General features: G+C 32.6%; 1 pseudogene; it reads left to right on the top strand.

Annotated features, from left to right (window-relative positions):
* Positions 1–4541: 4541 nt before the first annotated feature.
* On the top strand, positions 4542–6733 carry LOC113630201 (tigger transposable element-derived protein 1-like; annotated as a pseudogene).
* Positions 6734–19192: the final 12459 nt, after the last annotated feature.

Raw genomic sequence — 19192 nt, 5'->3', positions numbered from 1 at the left:
TTTTCTTCATCTTCACCTGAATGTGTTCCTTTCTAAGGACTCCACAAATAATGCCTAAGAAGCTGAAGTCCACAGTGTGCTTTATAGTTTTTTTGTTAAATGTCAGACCAGTTGAAGCAAGCTCAAATATCTTCTCATTTTAGGAGAGAACTTGGACTTTTTTTACAATAACATGGCATTCATGGGGTTTGGATCATATTACACTTATGTAGACAAGGCTTTATATAACAAGTATGCAGTAAATATATTGAATTAATATATTATTATCTTTTCATGGAATTTGCATAAATTTAGGATATCTTTAAAAGTTACATATGTTTAAAAGCTTTCTTAACTTCTGATATGCTACAGTTCCATGCTCTCAGGCCAATTAGAAAGGATCAAGGCCCTCAAAGCAGTTTATGTGTTCAATAGGGGGATTATTTTTTTAAGTACTACATAGCTAAAATTATTTTTAGAAAATTACCATATGCTTCTAGGTTACAAAAGAACTAATATGTTTCTGCTTTCAGCTGATTTTTTTTCAACATCTAATTTTTTTAAGATAAAGGGTAATTTTTAAAGTATATTTATTTTTCAGAGGCTCAGTCATTTTCTTTTCTCCCAAAGTAATATATGGATTTGCAGGCATTTTTACATAATCTGCTAATTTCTTCTGTGTTGATGAGAATTAGTCCTTATTATTCCCCATTGGGGTAATCAAATTTGATGAATAAGTTAGCTGTCTACAGTTGTATGGGCCTTTATGTATTTTTCACAATAGATTTGCTTATTTAGCCTAGAGATATATTTACTGTTGTAATTGGCATTTAGTGAAATTTGTTTCCGGTAACCTTCAACTCTCTTAAATCTTTTTCATTTCTCTTTTTTAACAGTACCTGTTTTATTGGCTTTATGTTTTCCCTTTCAAATGCCTCATCAGTTTTTGAAAATCCTTTTTTTTTTAAGTTAAAGAAAATTGCCAATTACAGAGAATCTCTTAACCCAGTATAACCTACTTGACCTATTATCGTTTTTCTTAAGAGTTTTTTACTATAATTTTCTTGTGATCATTACACACTGCCATAGAGAATATTTTCAGAGTTCTTTCCTCAACAAACGACAAAATAACAATGAAAACAAATGATAACTTCAAACATGGGCAAAGTGAAGTAATGAAATTTTCTAAAGACACAAGTCTAAAAGCAGAGAGAAAATAGAATATAAAAAAATGAATATATGGAGATGAAAGATGATGAAAAGAGGCTTTTTAGCTCCCCAAAGAGAAATATCAATACATTCATATTTGCTACTTTACTAATCAGTGTGAGCCCTGCTTATAGAAGAGACTAATGTATTCATATCTGAAGTTATTTGAAAGTTTAGTTTTTATCTCATTGTTTGTAGGTAAACATAAAAACTACCTATAGAATTAGTTATTTACAAAGAGAAACTTTAAAACCTTCTGAAAGGTACACAGAAATATATTTATACACACACATACACACAAACACACAATGATGGACCTAAAAATACCAGTGCAAGTCCTAAATACATGTTTTCTCTCATATTCTCAATAAAGAGCTATTGGTAATGAAACTATGAAAGTCAACAGCTACTTCTACCTTCCTAGAAATAAATCTTACCTCTAGTGAGTATCTTTTAACACGTTATTTAAGGCTCTTCACATTTACTTCTATACTTTATCTACATTGGTTAATTTCTTTTGTAAAACTCATGTATTTTGTATGATATCTGAATCAATTTCTTAACCTTGAAATCCATACGCTGATTTATCCTCATTTATATGAGTCTGAAAATTAAATTTGTTAGAGAAATTAAACACTATCTAATAGTGTCCTCATATTCTAGGAAAACTTGAATAAGACAATTTGAGATCACGTGAAATTCTATATACATGTTGTATTTCAGGATTAGCAAGAGGAGAAAGCTACTTTTCTGCCAATGATGCAACACCAGTGAAGAATACTGTTAGCTAATTACTAGGGAATTTTATAGGGAAATATATTAAAATTATAATAAAATGTAGAGTTAAAGCACAGACAAGAGTACTATAGTAATGAAATGTGGAAACTCTTACTCGTTCTATAAAGTTTAGTGATCCAGAAAGGTAATTCCTTTGCTATTTCCCTTGTGTGATTTGACCTTTTCATTTATTTTCCCCCTGGTGATTTTTCCACTGATTATCTCTTCCACTAGATGTCAGGCAAGAGGAGGGAGTGGTAATGAATCTAAAACTAAGAACACATTTACTTTTAAAAGTGTTAAAATTATGACTAAATGCAGCCAAACGGAGTAGTGATTAGGCACATGGAAGATAAAATGCTCTGATAATTAGTTTGAACTAAATATTAATAACAGCAGCTGCAGGAGGAACCATATTCTTTTATGATATCTGTCTTTATTTTGTCTTCCTCTGGGAAATATTCCCTGTTTAGAAAGTTTAGCTCCACTTATGCTTTCCGAAAACAACATGTATGTGTCCTTTGTAGCACTCAATACAATTTTAATTGAATAATTAATTTTGTCAAGGTCGATTTAATGCACATCCCACTACCACCTCTCACATGTTAATCTCGTTAAGGTAGGGACTAAGTCTGTTTTGTCAATTTCATTATCCACAGACTCAGCATAATACTTTGGGAGAGTGTAAATGAAAATAAAAAAGTGTATTGAAGGAGTGACTAAATTTAAAAAAGGAATAAATATGAGTGAATGAATGGATGGCATTATAGAGTTATCCACTTCAAATAGAAATACAGTCTAGATTCATTGAGCTCGATTTACATATATTATCTTAACAAATAAGACTCATAACAATGATATACGAAGGCTTTGTGGTCTCTTTATTAGACAGCCTATAATATTTTGGTTAAGATGTCTTCAGTAGGACATAAATGATGGTATTGATACCAAATAAAAAAGACAGAAATTAGGAAGATGTACCCAACGCACAACAGGTATATGAGCTCTCTGAGCGTATTATCCATGTTTTACCATATTATAGTTCACTTTGTTGCATGCCAGTTCCTCTGATGAGGACTTTAAAATTGTACAACAGAAGATAACTTACGAATCCTTCCTGCTTCTTGTCCAGCTCATGTCCCGTGCCATTGAATAAACTAACTCTTCTCCCTAGAAAATTCATCTTCCTCATTCTTAACAGCTGTGAAGATTTTCTTACTGATTCCTCAGGGGACATCTACATACAGCCTTCTCAATAAAGCATTTCCCAGTTTCCTAGGTATATAATTGCTGAGTCCTCTGTTCCCATTGCACATTTTATAGCCTCTGCAATTAAACTGAGCAAATTTTATCGCAGCTTAGCAGTTTATTTGCATGTTCCCCTCTAACTATTGAATCCCCTTATAAAATGGCCATCGCTGTATCTATAGTACTTTGCAGAGTTCTTGACAGGAGTTGAACTAGTAAATTTGTCAAATAAGTTAATAAAGTAATAAAGTACATTCAGGTTGAGGGGGAGCTAAGACCTTCATCATTTAGAGTAGACATTGAAATAGTATAATGAATCAAAGATTTAGTCCCATTAAATTATGTAATTTGAGAGTAAGACAATTACCAGGTTTTAAGAGTTGCATCCCTATTTTCCTTCTTTGAACTGATATTTAGCTCTTTACCTTCAGGGCTATGGCATATCTTATTTTGCTACAGTTTCCAGGAATAATCTTCCTTTGCTTCATGACTTTAAATTCTATATTCCTTTGATGCCTTCACCACTCCACAACAAGTATTTCTTCTTTAGGACTTTGTGTTCTTTTTCAGAGTTCTAAACATTTCAACTGTAATATACATGGTTGCCAATCATCAATCAATAGTAAATTTAATATTAATAAACTTCACATTGTCTTTCATGTACAGAAAAACATGGTTATAGCCTACTACAAAACATGAAGTTTAAGTGGATTATTTATGCTCACAAAAATCTAGCGTTTCCTATTTTGAGAAAATTCTATTATGGTAATAAATGTATGAAAATAGACTCAAGAATGGATGAATAACTTCTATACAGAAAAAGGAAATGATTTTGTAAGTTTTTTCTCAGTGCATTGATTAAATGGGAGACTTAGGATTTCAGTAGAATAAGCGTGTTAACGGTGTCAACCAAATTTATCTCAAGCATGTCTCATTTTATTATGCTTCATTTTATTGTTCTTCACAGACAATGCGTGTTTCACACATTGGAGGTTTATGACAACCTCTGTCCAGCAAGTGTATAGGCACCACTTATCCAATAGCATCTGCTCAGTTTGTGTCTCTATGTAACATTTTGGTAATTTGCACAATATTTCAAACTTTTTCATTATGATTAGATTTGTTATGGTGATCTGTAATCAGTGAACTTTGAGGTTACTATTATACTTGTTTTTGGGCACCACAAACCATGCCCATATAAGGAGGCAAACAATTGATAAATGTTATGTGTGTTCTGCCTGCTCCACCAACTGGTTTTTCCTCCTACTTGGACCTCCCTATCCCCTGAGGAATAATAATATTAAAATTAGGTAATTAATAATCCTCCAATGGACTCTAAGTGTTCAAGTGAAAGAAAGAGTTGCAGTTCTTGCACTTTAAATCAAAAGCTAGAAATATTTAATCTTAGTGAGGAAGGCATGTTGAAAGCTGAGATAGGCTGAGCTTCTTGCACCAAATATTTAGCCTAGTTGTGAATGCAAAGAAAATGTTCCTGAAGGAAATTAAAAGTGCCACTGTAACAGGGAAGAGCCAAATCAGACTACATGTTGGACCTGTTTCTTTTACTTTAACCTTTGCTTTCCACTGCTTTTGTTCACTAAAATGATACTGTCTGTATATAACGGCCTGCCTCAGGGAACCCTGCCCCTCTGCCTGAATGTTAAACCAAAGTGCCTTTGTTCAGGGAAACATCCAGACCCTGTTCCACCTGCAGATGACTACAGGAAAGAAGAATTTTTTTTTAACACATCCCCTCCCTGAGGCTGACCATTCAGGGGATATTTGCAAAACTTATAGCCTTTTTACTTTACTTCCCCATCTCCTCCCCGTCTCTGTGCTATAAAAGAAACTGGCATCCAAACCCCGATAAGATGGTTATTTTGAGACTTTAGTCTGCCATCTTCTCGGTCTGCTGGCTTTCCGAATAAAGTCATATTCCTTGCCTCAACACCTCGTCTCTGATTTATTGGCCTGTCGCGTGGCGAGCAGAGTGAGCTTGGACTCTGTAACACTACTCCAGTGAACACACAAATGATACGAAAATGAAACCGCCTTATTGCTGGTATGGAGAATGTTTTAGTGGTCTGGATAGAAGATCAGGCCAGCCACATTTCCTTAAGCCAAAGCCTCATCCAGAGCAAACCCCTAACTCTCTTCAATTCTATGAATGCTGAGAGTTTGAAGCTACCAGAGGTTGGTTCATGAGATTTAAGGAAAGAAGCCATCTCCATAACTTTAAAGTGCAAGGTGAAGTAGCAAGTGCTGATGTAGAAACTGCTGCAAGTTATCCAGAAGATCTAGATAAGATAATTAAAAAGGTGGCTATGCTAAACAAAAGATTTTCAATGTAGACAAAATAGTCTTCTATTGGAAAAAAATGTCATCTAGGACTTTCATAGCTGGAGATGAAGAGTCAGTGCCTGGCTTCAAAGCTTCGAAGGACAGGCTGACTCTCTTATTAGGGATTACTGCAGTTGGTGTCTTTACATTGAAGCTAGTGCTTATTTATCATTGCAGAAATCCTAGGGCCCTTAGTAAATTATACTAAATCTACTCTGCCTCTGGACTATAAATGGAACAACAAAACCTGGATGACAGTACATTTGTTTATAACATGGTTTGCTGAATATTTTAAGCCCACTGCTGAGAACTACTGCTCAGAAAAAATAATCTCTTGCAAAATATTAGTGCTCACTGACAATGCACCTGGTCACCCAAGAGTTCTGATGGAGATGTATCGATACAAGGAGGATAACATTGTTTTTATGCCTGCTAACACAGCATCCATTCTGCAGCCCATGGATCAAGGAGTAAATTTGACTAAGGCTGCCATAGATAGTGATTCCTCTGACGGATCTGCGCAAAGTCAATTGAAAACCTTAATGAAAGTAGTGACCATTCTAGATCCCATTAAGAACATTTGTGATTCATGGGAAGAATTCAAAGCATCAATATTAACAGGAGTTTGGAAGAAGTTGATTCCAAACCTCATGGTTGACCTTGAGAGATTCAAGACTTCAGTGAAGGAAGTAACTGCAGATGTGGTAGAAATAGCAAAAGAACTAGGATTAGAAGTGGAGCCTGAAGGTGAAACTGAACTGCTGCCATCTCATGATACAACTTTAAAAATGAGGAGTTGCTTCTTATGGATGAGCAAAGAAAGTGGTTTCTTGAGATGAAATCTACTTGTGGTGAAGATGCCATGAAGACTGTTAAGATGACAACAAATGATTTAGAATATTACATAAACTTAGTTGATAAAACAGTGGCAGTTTTTGAGAGGATTGACTCCAATTTTGAAAGAAGTTCTACTGTGAATAAAATGCTATCAAACAGTATTGCCCGCTACAGAGAAATCTTTCATGAAAGGAAGAGTCAATGGTTGTGGCAAAGTTCATTGCTACAGCCATCCCAACCTTCAGCAGCCACCACCCTGAACAGTCAACAGCCATCAACACTGAGGCAACACTGCCCACCAGCAAAAAGATGACAACTTGCTAAAGGCTCAAATTATGGTTAGCATATTTTAGCAATAAAGTGTTTTCAAATTAAGGCATGTGCAATTTTTGGACATAATGCTATTACGCACTTAATAGACTACTGGATACTGTAAAAATAACTTTTATGCATACTGGGAAACCAAAACATTCATGTGATTCACTTTATTATGATATTTGCTTTATCATGGTGGTCTGGAACCAAACCCACAATATTTCCCAGGTATGCCTGTATCCTCACTTAAATGTATTTTCAGCACCTTGCATTTACAGTTCAACTGCATCCACATGTTGAAGTGAGTTCTAGTCTTTACCATTAAAATAAAGAACAAAATGACACACACACAGAGCAATAGCAAAGTATCTCTTTTTCCCCCATACTCCTGTACTCTGCTACTAGCTCATTTCGATTCTGTAAAGTTCTATACTCATGATTTCCCTTTTGCAACTCTTATTGACATATCATTACACATCACTGAGCCTAAATTTTTGTCCATAAATTTACCATTGACTTCCATATTACTAAATTCAGTGGACATATCAGTTTTCATGTTTGGATTAGCTCGGCATTGTTCTCCTGCCCTGGAACTTTTTTCTTTGTGTGTGTGTATACACGTATGAGATGAGTTTTTAGGGATTATGTCTTCTGTTCTTAACTGTACATGAAAAGAATGCTTAGCCTATAAATACTTCTCAATAAATACTTATTGAATGAACAAATAAAAATGTAAATTAATAAATTATTGAATTGGAGTTACAAATTTTCCTAGTGGAATAATTTTAGAGATGTTAGTCTCTAAATTTATGTTCACAGATATAGTAAAGGGAGAGTAAATTTATGTTCACAGATATAGTAAAGGGAGAGATGTCTTCTATATTGAAACATTGTTATGAAGATTACATTTGACTATCTATTAAAGGAGCACTTAACATATACAGTCATTTCAATTTGTTGACCCTAAGATACTTATGGTACATCCAAGTGAAAGTCCAAAACTACCTGGCAAATTATTCAGGAGAAAGCTACTTAGGAAGTAATTAGAGGGAGAAGTCTGTACATTTGCTCTCAGAATTTCTCAACCATTCTGCATTGTATAAAATGTGTGTGTGTGTGTGTGTGTGTGTGTGTGTGTGTGTGTGTGTGTGTGTGTGTTTCTGGCAAGATTTTGTTTTTGAGGTTATTATTAAAAGTGAAAACAATTAGGCAAGGTCTTAGACGCAATTTTTTTCTACCTACATCACAGGATCTCAGTTGTCTTTAAGTGGCTAAAAGAAAAACCATCCTGTGAGTTATTAGGACCGTGCTCTATCCTAGTGAGCTTACTGACCCAAAACATTCTGTTCTTATTCTCATACAGAAAATGAGAAAGCTGAGACATTAGCATCATGTCACGTGTTTATGGTATTTCCTCACAATTAGCATATCCTTTGTTGAACTAAAACTAGTGATAGCTATTTCAGAATGAATGAAATTTTACTCACATATAGTCTATCATCCATCATTTACTGCCTGCCTTCTATAGAATAATATGGTCAAAGCTGTCATCTTATGAATATGCTTTATGTTATGAGTATACTTTATGTTATGCCTCATTTTTTCATGAATGTATCTCTAAATGTCTACATTGCTGCTATTATTTATTCATAACAATCTACAAAAGAAAAATAAAAACAGCAGGTTGCATAAGCAATGGTAAGCTAACATGTTGACAAGGAAAACATTTCACCAAAATTGCATTACACAGTTAAGGAGTTGAAGAAAACATTGTCACCCATCAAATGCATTGATGATGTTTATTTAGGAATTGGAGTTTAGAATTACAGCAGATATTCAAGAGGTATATGCTCTACATATAAAGAAAGTGTTAGGATAATTCTTGGTATCTGTAAGAACATATAGCAAATATTTTGATTTTAAGTATGTGATACCAAGATCAAGGACTCAGTAGGAAATGGAAGCTAATACTGAAATATGTGGAGTAAAAGTACAGATGTGTTATAAAAGAATAAGAAATAGTAAGTGGTTATTTAAAAAAAAAATTAATACTGAAACATTTGTAGGAATAATATATATCAGGAATTCTCCTAGGTGCCAGGATATCAGAGATAAATAAGATAAACAAGTCCTTTCCCAAACAGAACTTACATTATAATGGAGGAGTTAGAAAGTAATATATATATAGTAATTTATATATACACATGTATATATACACACATACAAATATACAATGTGGAAAATATACAAAAGCAGTAAAGTGGTAGAGAATTACTGGGGTGGAAATGTTAATGTAGAAAATAAAATCAGCTAATGTCTGGTTAAGGAGTTTTCATTTTATTACAAACCTGAATGAATGAAGTGAGACTGAGAAACAAGTGAAATTACTGGAAGAATGTTCATACTAAAGCCAGTACACAGGTGTTAATAGCAGCTTCATGTGTAATAGCCAAGAACTGAAAATAACCCAAATGTCTTTTAATGGTGAATGGACTAACTCTGGTACAGCCATATGGTGCAATAATACTAAGGAACAAAAAGGAGCAAACTATTGCTACGAGAACTTAGTGGATTTCAAGTGCTTTATGCTGAGTGAAAAAGTCAATTTCAAAGGGTTATATGCTGAATTATTCCATATATATAACATTCTCAAAGACAGAAAATTATCATGGTCACAGATAAGTGTTTGCCAAAGTTTAGGGTTGGTGAAAGGGTTTGACAATTAAGAGCTTATGTAAGGGAATTTCTTTGTGGTGATGGATGGAATCCATATACTGATTGTGGTGATAGTTATTCAAATATATTCTACTTACATGATAAAACTTTGCAGAACTATACGCCAGCCAAATCCATACCACTCTCCAAAATAGTGCATGTAAAACCTGCTGAAATCCAAATAAGTTATGTAGCCAAAATAATAGTACTATACTAACATCACTTCCCTGTGTTTGCAATGTCCTATGGTTATATAAGATAGTATCCTTTGGTACACTTCAACTCTTTGTGCTATTTTTGCAAGTTCTGCAAAATAGTCAAACTATTTCAAAATTAAAACAAAATAGTAGAAAAAGAGCAACTGTTAGATATCTAGGTGTGAAAAAACATAGCATGTTAGAGGAACCTATTAAACTTTTACTGCCCATGGAGAGTACTATGCTCATATTTGTAAAATAAATAAAAGTAGTTAAACAACAAATCTTCAAATATAATTAAAGTGGGATAATCAAGGGATACATGTAGAAGAAAAGGTTAGAGGTAACGAGGGTCTCATTACTATTCAAATTTTATCTTAACTGTTACAGGAAAACATTAAAGTATTTGGAGCAGGAAAGTAAATTGAATTCACTTATACTTTACATAATAGCCAGGTTTCCGTCTGAGAGCAGTAATATTCAGCATTGTACTAGTGATTTTAGCCAGTGCAATAGGTGAAGAAGATAGAGAAGGTATAATAAACTTAAAAGAATTGTAATTACTGGAAGATAGTATGATCTATTCTTTGAAAACTGTAAAGAGACTTTCAAGTAATTTTTATTTAAGTGGATCTAAAAAGTTTATTGTCACAAGGCCACTGATTGCAATCAATGTATTTCTATATGTCAGTGATACAAAACATAGTTTTTAAAAATGATATAATACAACTGAATGAAAAATATCAAATGCCTAGGTAAAGAATCTAACAAAAGATATGCCAGACTCTGCACAGAAAATTAGAAAGCATTTCTGTAAGACATTATTGAAGACCTAAATCAATGGATGGTTGCTTAAAGTATTGTAAGTCTCATTATCGTGAAGATTTAAATTTTCCTCACATTTATCTATTGATTCAATGCAATTCTAATCAAAACCCTATTGAATTCTTTTGGTAGATTTTGAATGTCTGAATCTAAATTTTATATGGAGTACATTACTTCAGGAAGAGTCAAAATATTCTTGAAAAAGAAAAAAAATAGAAGATTTACTTTACTAGATATCGTTAAATCTATAACAATGAAATAATGTGGGTTTGTCACAAGTATACATATATAGCCCAACATGTATTATAAAGAGACCAAAAGTAGACCAATATTTACAAAAATGGCATTTCAAAACAGCATAAGAAAGGCAGCCTTTTCAATAAATGATAATTATTAAATTGGAATATCAATTTGAAATGTAAATAAATAAAACTTGGTACATACCTCAACCTTTCACAAAAATTGGACTTAGGTAGAATTTATATCTAAAAGGGAATGTTAAAAAATGAAGATTACATTAGATGACATATGAGAATACTTTCACTAATTGAAGAAATAGATTTAATTATCAACCCAAGTTTTTGGATTATGTTTCTGCAATTTCTCCTTCTAAAGAGATGAAGTACATTCACCTGTTGTCCCCTCTTGACTTCAGATATGACCATTTGACGTGTTTTGTTGATTAAAGGATCCAGAAATGACGAGAAGCCATTTGCAAGCTTGGCACTTAGCAGACTTGACTGTTTGATCTTCTACTCTGCTCTGCCTAGAGAAGAAGGTGCACCAGCAAGCCCTCTAATTCTAAGAGGAGGATGAGAGGCACGTGGAGGGCCATCCCAGCTGAGCTGAAGCCTGAATCAGAGGCAACACAGCTGCACCACACATGTGCAGTGAGAAGCAGTGTCACCTTGCCAACCCTGACCCTCTGCATACTTGTTAATAAAAATTAAATATTGTTGTTTGAAGCCACTGAATATTGGGGTGGTTTGATAGTGATCATTAGAATAAGTTAACATAAGTTAGTATTGGGGATAGCTACCATGAATTTGTGGAAGAAAACTCTATTTTTTTAAACAGAAATCAAACAGTTCTCAACATAAAGAAAATATTGATAGAATTACATTTAAATTAACAACATTAAACATTAACAACATCAAAAACTACATACAAAAGTAAAATTTAAAGGAGACTTTTTTCCAGAAAACACAAAAATATTTCACAAATCAATAGGAAAAACACATTAAAATAGAAAAATGAGCAAGAAGTTTTCACAGGCACTTCATTAAACAGCATATCCAAATGAACAATAAACATTTGAAAAGATGCCTCATTTTATTATAAATTGCATTGATGTTAATTAAACACAAATCAATGGAAACTCATGATTTCATTAATGCAAATTAAAACAAATATGAGATACCACAAAACACCCCAGAATTAACAAAACTTAAAGGCCTGAAATAAGTACTGGATGTGAGGCAACTGGTGCTGTCTAGTGTAGCTTGTGAGATTATAAATCAGTAGAGCAATGTCAGAAAACCATTTGACACTTTTTAGTAAATTTAATAATACATGCACTCAAGAATGATAATTCTACTAGTAGGTATACAAAAGTGTTCATGAACACTGAGATAAGAATGTTCAGAGCAGCATTATTTATGACAAATATCTGGAAACAGACAAAATATTCACTGACAGTGTAATGATGGAAAATAAACAAAATATACTTACAGTCAGCAAGGATAACTCTCATGAGATAATGCTGGGGAAAGAAGTCACACAAACAAAGTATACATATTTTATAATTCATGTTATATTTATATTTTAAACCAGAAAAAACTAATACATAGTGTTAGAAGACAAGATGGTGGTTATCATCATGGAGCAGGGAGTTTTTATTTGTTGGGATGTAAAACTAGGGTGGCTTCTGCAGTGTGGGTGATATTCTATTTCTTGACCTGGGCCATGGTTATAAGAGAGCTCTCAAACTGTGAGGTTCATTCAGTTGTTCATTTAAAAAAATATACATTTTTGAGTTTGATTATTTTGCTACAGTGAAAATTTACCCATAATGGTCTGTAGAGAAGAGACTACAGTGAGTGCCAGTCAGGTGCTGGCTGGGATTATGTTATTAGTGGAGGGGACTAATAGTGATGCGTTGTAGTAGGAAGCTATGGATGCAGTTAACCTTAGGTTAACTTATGATGATCATAGTGATGATCATTTAATGGTTTGTCACAGCCCATGACGACTCTAACAAAATGCTTTTTTTCTCCTACTTTTAGGCCGACATTTTCCCCCCAGTGGTTTACAACATTTATTTATTTATTATTTCAGTTATATATATACATGTATCTATTCTTTTTCAAATTCTTTTCCCATTTAGGTTGTTACATAATATTGAGCAGAGTTCCCTGTGTTATACAGTAAGTCCTTGTTGGTTATCCATTTTAAATATTGCAGTGTGTACATGTCAATCCCAAACTCCCTAACTATCCCTTCCCCCCACCTTTCCCTCCTCATAACCATAAATTCATTCTCTAAGTCTGTGAGTCTGTTTCTGTTTTGTAAATAAGTTCATTTGTATCATTTCTTTTTATATTCCACATAAAAGCGATATCATACAATATTTGTCCTTCTTTGCCTGACTTACTTCACTTAGTATGACAATCTCTAGGCCCATCCGTGCTGCTGCAAATGACATTATTTCATTCTTTTTTAATGGCTGAATAATATTCCATTGTATATATGTACCACATCTTTTCTTTATTCATTCCTCTGTCGATGGACATTTAAGTTGCTTTCATGTCTTGGTTATTGTAAACAGTGCTGCAATGAACACTGGAGTTCATGTATCCTTTTGGACCATGTTTCTCTGGATAGATACCCAGGAGTGGGATTACAGGATCAAAAAAAAATAAAATAAAACAAGATAAACAGAACTAAAAATAGAGCCCGTCTTTTTGAAACTTAACAGAAGATGTTTGTTCTGAGGAGTGTAAGTGTTGACATTGCTGCACACAAGGAAGCTATTTTGATTTTAGAATATCAACACTTTTTAGCCATTGATTAGTTGAATTAATTAATGGGCTTCTTTGACTACTCCTCATTCTCTAGCCAGGCACACCATAAACCCATATGGACAAATTTGTTTATAATAGGCTATCTTGATGGACCATGTATGCCTGCTAAAGCTTTTTATAAATCAAGGCCCTCCATTAATGTTCCACTGGTAAATACCATTAGAATGTTTATCAGGAATTCCGATATATTGCATTTTTTTTCTCCAAGAAGATTTGACTTAGATTATTTCTTCTTCTGAGACTTCTGTTATGGAGTAGTCAATGGTAATAGTCCTCATGCTTACCTCCATTTCTTTACCGTATGTAATTGCTTTTTTTAAAATTTGGCTTATACTCTCAAATAATATGTAATAAAAGATATTAACTCACCTATTTAGGTGTTGATATAACACATACTGCTTCATTATATGAGATAAATATTTTTGTTTTATTTTGTATAATATGACTGGCCATATATTTTTTTAAAAATTACTTTTTCAAATATCTAATTAAGTTTTATTCTAAAAATTTATCTCCCAAAAAGAAATGTGAGATAAAAATAAATGACTTTAAGGTCTAATTTTTAAAGATATCAATGAAAAAAGTTATAAGAAATGATTTAAATATTTAGCTGAAAAGACATGAGTTAAAATATCTTCAATTTTATTATGAAATGCTACATTATATTCCAAGATTTATATTCTAATTAACAGCTTTATCTAAAATAATTAATTTGTAGATTTTCCTGATGTATCCTACAATATTTTATTATTAAATCTAAATTTCCTCAACTTAAATTTCCAATAGTAACAAAATCGATTAGATGGGAACACCACTTCATAATTATACTGTAAGACTAACACATCTCCCAGGAGCAGATAAGATCAGTAAAAAAAAAAAAAAAAAAGGAAGAATATAAAATATCTAAACAACATAGTAAACATGGTCTAATTTAGATATAATATGTACTAAAGGATGAGAATTTCCATTGTTTTCAATGATATATGATACATTTACCAAAATTGACTATATGCTGTGTCATAAACTATTGAAATCATTAAAATATGTTATCTGTTTACAGTGGATTAAGCTAGGAATAAATATCAAAAAAAAAGATAATTCATCCATTGGGAACAAATCACTCCTAAGTAACCTATGATTTATAAGAAATATATAAAAATTTAAATAAAGGATAATGAAAAACCAACATAAATCTTGTGGGATGCAGTTACACTTTACTCAGGGAGTAATTTTTGCTTTAAGTGCATATATTTATAATGAAAGAAGGTAGAAAATCATGGACAAAATATTTCATCTCAAAATGCCAGGAAAAAAATAAAATCAGGTATAAAAACACAGAATAAGGAAATAATAACAGAAGAATATCATTAATAAAATAGAAATTAAATGTAAAATATAGTAACATTGAAAAAAGAAAATAGTTGTTTCTTTGAAAAGATTATTAATTTTGATAACTCCTCCATAACAATGAAGAAAATTAATTAAAAAATACAAAAATCTATTTCAGCAATGAAAGAGGAGACATCCTCATACATTTAATAAGAGACTGTTTAAATAATTTAGATTCAATAAATTTGGCAATTTTGAGTAAATGGAAAGTCATTTTTAAAATAAAATTATAAAAACTGTCACAAAGAGTTGAAAATCTAAGTGGCTCTAAACATTTTTAAGGAATTAAGCAATTTTTAAAAATTAATTTATTTTTGGCTGTGTTGGGTCTTCATTGCTGTGTGCAGGCTTTCTCTAGTTGAGGCAGCATGGGCTACTCTTTGTTGCAGTGCATGTGCTTCTCATTGTGGTGGCTTCTCTTGTTGCAGGGCACGGGCTCTAGGTGCATGAGCTTCAGTAGTTGTGGCTCACGGGCTCTAGAGTGCAGGCTGAGTAGTTGTGGCTCACGGGCTTAGTTGCTCTATGGCATGTGGGATCTTCCCGGACCAGGGATCGAACCCATGTCCCCTGCATTGACAGACCATTCTTAACCACTGAGCCACCAGGGAAGTCCCCAAAGATACTTAATGTATGTCTTCCTGATATCAGTGAGAGTGAAATTCCTTTTATATGATCATTGACCTTTTATGTGTCCTTTGTGTGTGTGAACTGACTGTTCATATCTGTTTCTGACTGGTAGAAAGACTGTTCAAGCCACCATTTGGATAAATCATATGAGGCTAATCTGTTCCAAGGATAAAGAGGGCAGACTGTCAGAATACCTCATGGAGGGATCAGCACCATCCTCCAGGACAGTGGAGGTCCAATGTTCGGAGCCCTCCAAAGGAATCAAGAAATTTAAGAGAATGGGCCATAAATGATTGTGCTGCACTTTAGATGTACTTTTATTTGGAAGAAAAATAGTAACAAACATATCTTGTAAAAATAGAAGAAACCATTAAATAAACTTTTCCTATCAGAAATTTTGTAAGAATGATTTTCTCAGACTGGTCAAAGTTATGAATGAAATTTCTTTTGAAATGGAAGTGAAAGAGATTTTATATGTGATAACATTTTCTAGAAGAAAACAAAAACTATACTTTCTCATGGCTGAGTGTAACTTCTCTTTCTATATTAAGAAATGCAAAAGTTCATAGCTGACACACATTCATTTTTAATACATTTATATGAACATCTGCAAGCTGCTCAGCCTCCAATTACTTTTTTATTGCTTTTAAAGGAAAGTGCTATATTCTGAAAGACTTAATGCCCTGAATTAAACTATATTTTATATTTTACAAGGAATATTAATCTTTAAAGTAATAGTACAAAATTACTACTATGACTTAAACAAATGATACCAACTTGAGAAACACAGCTTTGTCATTGTGCAAAAAAAGAACTCTTTTCAAAAACCAGAGTTAGGATACAAAAGAGAATATCAATTAAATAATATCTTCATTGGCAAAAATTGTTTTTCCAAATATTAATATATTACTTCAAAAACTTGAATCCAGCTATATAGAATTTACCAAGTCCAACAATTATCATTCAAAATTATTCTAGCTTTATTCACTTTGAAGTATACAAGATCTCTTTTACTACTTATAGAAAAGCTCACACTATCTTGACCAAACAAATTCATCAAGATGTATGACTTATACCATCTAGGAGATATTATTTCAAATATGTTTTATCATTATATGATATGTGAGTATTTTATGTCAAGTAGTACAAAAAATTAAAATATTACCACACTCTTTCATTCTACAACTCAATTTCAAAATATAACATATGTAATATAGATAAAATTTACTTTTCAAGATAGTAATTACAAACTTGCCATTCTATTTCTAAATAATAACAACATGAAATATGTTTTAATTTTACATTATATATTGATGGTAGTTATCATTTCTTAATATACTTGTTTAGGATAGTTATCAAACAATGCTAAATTAAGAGGAGGAACTCTAACTGCAAAAGTAACTTTGTGCCCCTCGGACATTAAGACAATATCAAATGGAAAAGCAGCAATGATTAGCAGATATTTTAATACAATTATGTTCAGACACTACTTTAATACACTGAGATAACTTCTTATACAACTATTCTCTTCATTTACATAATTCCATTAATGACAACATTATTTGAACTTCGTTTTAAATATGGATTTTGATATGTTTCTGTGAGGGTTTCTGCGTGGTTACATTTTGATAAATCACATAGTACAGCTTTATACATTTTAAATTGCCAAAACAAAAAAATCAGTACTAAAAGTCAGTATGTTGGGTTGTGAAAACAGTAATTGGAATTATATACATATATATAATATGGATAACAATTATATCTATACACATATGTATGTGTATATATATTTGTATATGTGTGTATGTAGGTGCATATTTATGGATTAAACAGAATGACATTGGTTTTGGTATCAGAATGAATTTGCAGGTGTTTATTCACTTTTCGACCCTCAATTAATTTTAGTTGATTTTTTCTTTTTAATTATCTCCTTCAAGGCGTTGGATGCTACTTGATCTTGTACTTTATCGTAATGTATTTTCTACCCCCATGAACTCTTGATAAACATCCAGTAATTACAGGAGAGCTGTGTGAATGTGTATGGACCAGTAGAAAGAGCACAGGCTATGGAACTAGTCAGAATGGATGGCTCTCCTTCTAGCATAGATACTTCCTTTAATAACAGAAAACACCTGTTATTAATTGTAATCATTTTTCTTTTACCAGACATAGTTCCTGATATTTTTAAAGCATTTGCTAAATATGTTTATACATGAAGGAGAATGTGGATGAATAAATAAACAAATGTGTATGTTCACTATTATAGAATTAGACTTTGAGAACATATATATATATATATATATATATAGCATTTATGTCTTTGTTTTTGCTGATGCTGATGCTGTTTTTAAAATAATTGCATGCATTCACTGATCTTATCTTAATATTTAATGGTTTACCTAGTATTTTTCAGGAACTGATTGAGAGGATGTAGGTGATAACTTACAATTATAGCAATGATGATGATGGTGAAGAAGAAGAAATAAAAACATTGTCTCTCTATTCATTGAACGTCTATGAAGGAAGAAGGTACAACAAATGCAGAAGGAAGATTAACATGCAGTATAGCCTGAGAAATGTCATGGTTAATATCCAGAAGTAGTTGCATTTCATCTCTCTCTAGTGAGCGGTCTCCAGATACCAACAATAGTTAGAACAGTCTTCCTGAGTGAAGTGATCAACAAGCTTAGTCTTAAAAACAAGAAATTTTTAGTTTTTCAGTGGTTATTGGGTCCAGGTAGGGAATAGGAGATTAAACTAAAAAAGTATGCCAGGATCAGTTGTGGAAGGTTTTATGCCAATACACAAACAGATACACACTCTTAGGTTGCTTCCATGTCTTTGTTATTGTAAACAATGCTGCAGTGAACATAGATGTGCAGATATCTCTTTGGCATCATAATTTTATTTCCTTTGGGTACCCAGAAGTGGAACTGTTGGATAATATGGTAGTTACATTTTTAATTTTTTGAGGACCCTCCATACCATCACTATACCAATTTACATTACCACCAACAATGCACAAGTGTTCCCTTTTTCCACATTCTCTCCAGCATTTAATACCTCTTGTCTTTTTGATGACAGCCATTCTAACAGGTGTGAAGTGATATCTCATTGTGGTTTTGCTTTGAATTTCTCTAATAAGTAGTTATGTTAAGCACCTCTTCATGTACCTGTTGGCCATTTGAATATCTTCTTTGGAAAAATGTCCATTCAGGTCCTTTGCCCATTCTTAATTGAATTATGTTTTTTGTTTGTTTGCTATTGAGTTGTATGAGTTCTTTATATATTTTGGATATTAACTCCTGATCAGACATAGGATTTGCAAATACTTTCTTCCATTCCATAGGTTTCATTTACATTCTGCTGATTGTTTCTTTTGCCATGCAGAAGTATTTTAGTTTGGTGTTATTCCAGTTGCTGATTTTTGATTTTTCTTCTTGTGTTTTAGGTGTTATATCCAAAAAATCATTGCCAAGACCCATGTCAGGAAGACTTTCCCCTAGGAGTTTTTTAGTTCCAGGTCTTACATTTAAGTCTTTCATTAATTTTGAGCTAAATTTCATGAGTGGTGTAAGAGAGGGGTCTAGTTTCATTTTTTACATATGAATATTTAATTTCCCCACTGCTATTTATTAAAGAGGCTGGGTT

The sequence above is a fragment of the Aethalodelphis obliquidens genome, unplaced genomic scaffold (genome assembly GCF_003676395.1).
Source record: "Aethalodelphis obliquidens isolate GAN/ISIS:26980383/991018 unplaced genomic scaffold, ASM367639v1 scaffold29, whole genome shotgun sequence".
NCBI classification, from domain to species: domain Eukaryota; kingdom Metazoa; phylum Chordata; class Mammalia; order Artiodactyla; family Delphinidae; genus Aethalodelphis; species Aethalodelphis obliquidens.
This window is presented reverse-complemented; position numbering and strand designations above follow the sequence as displayed.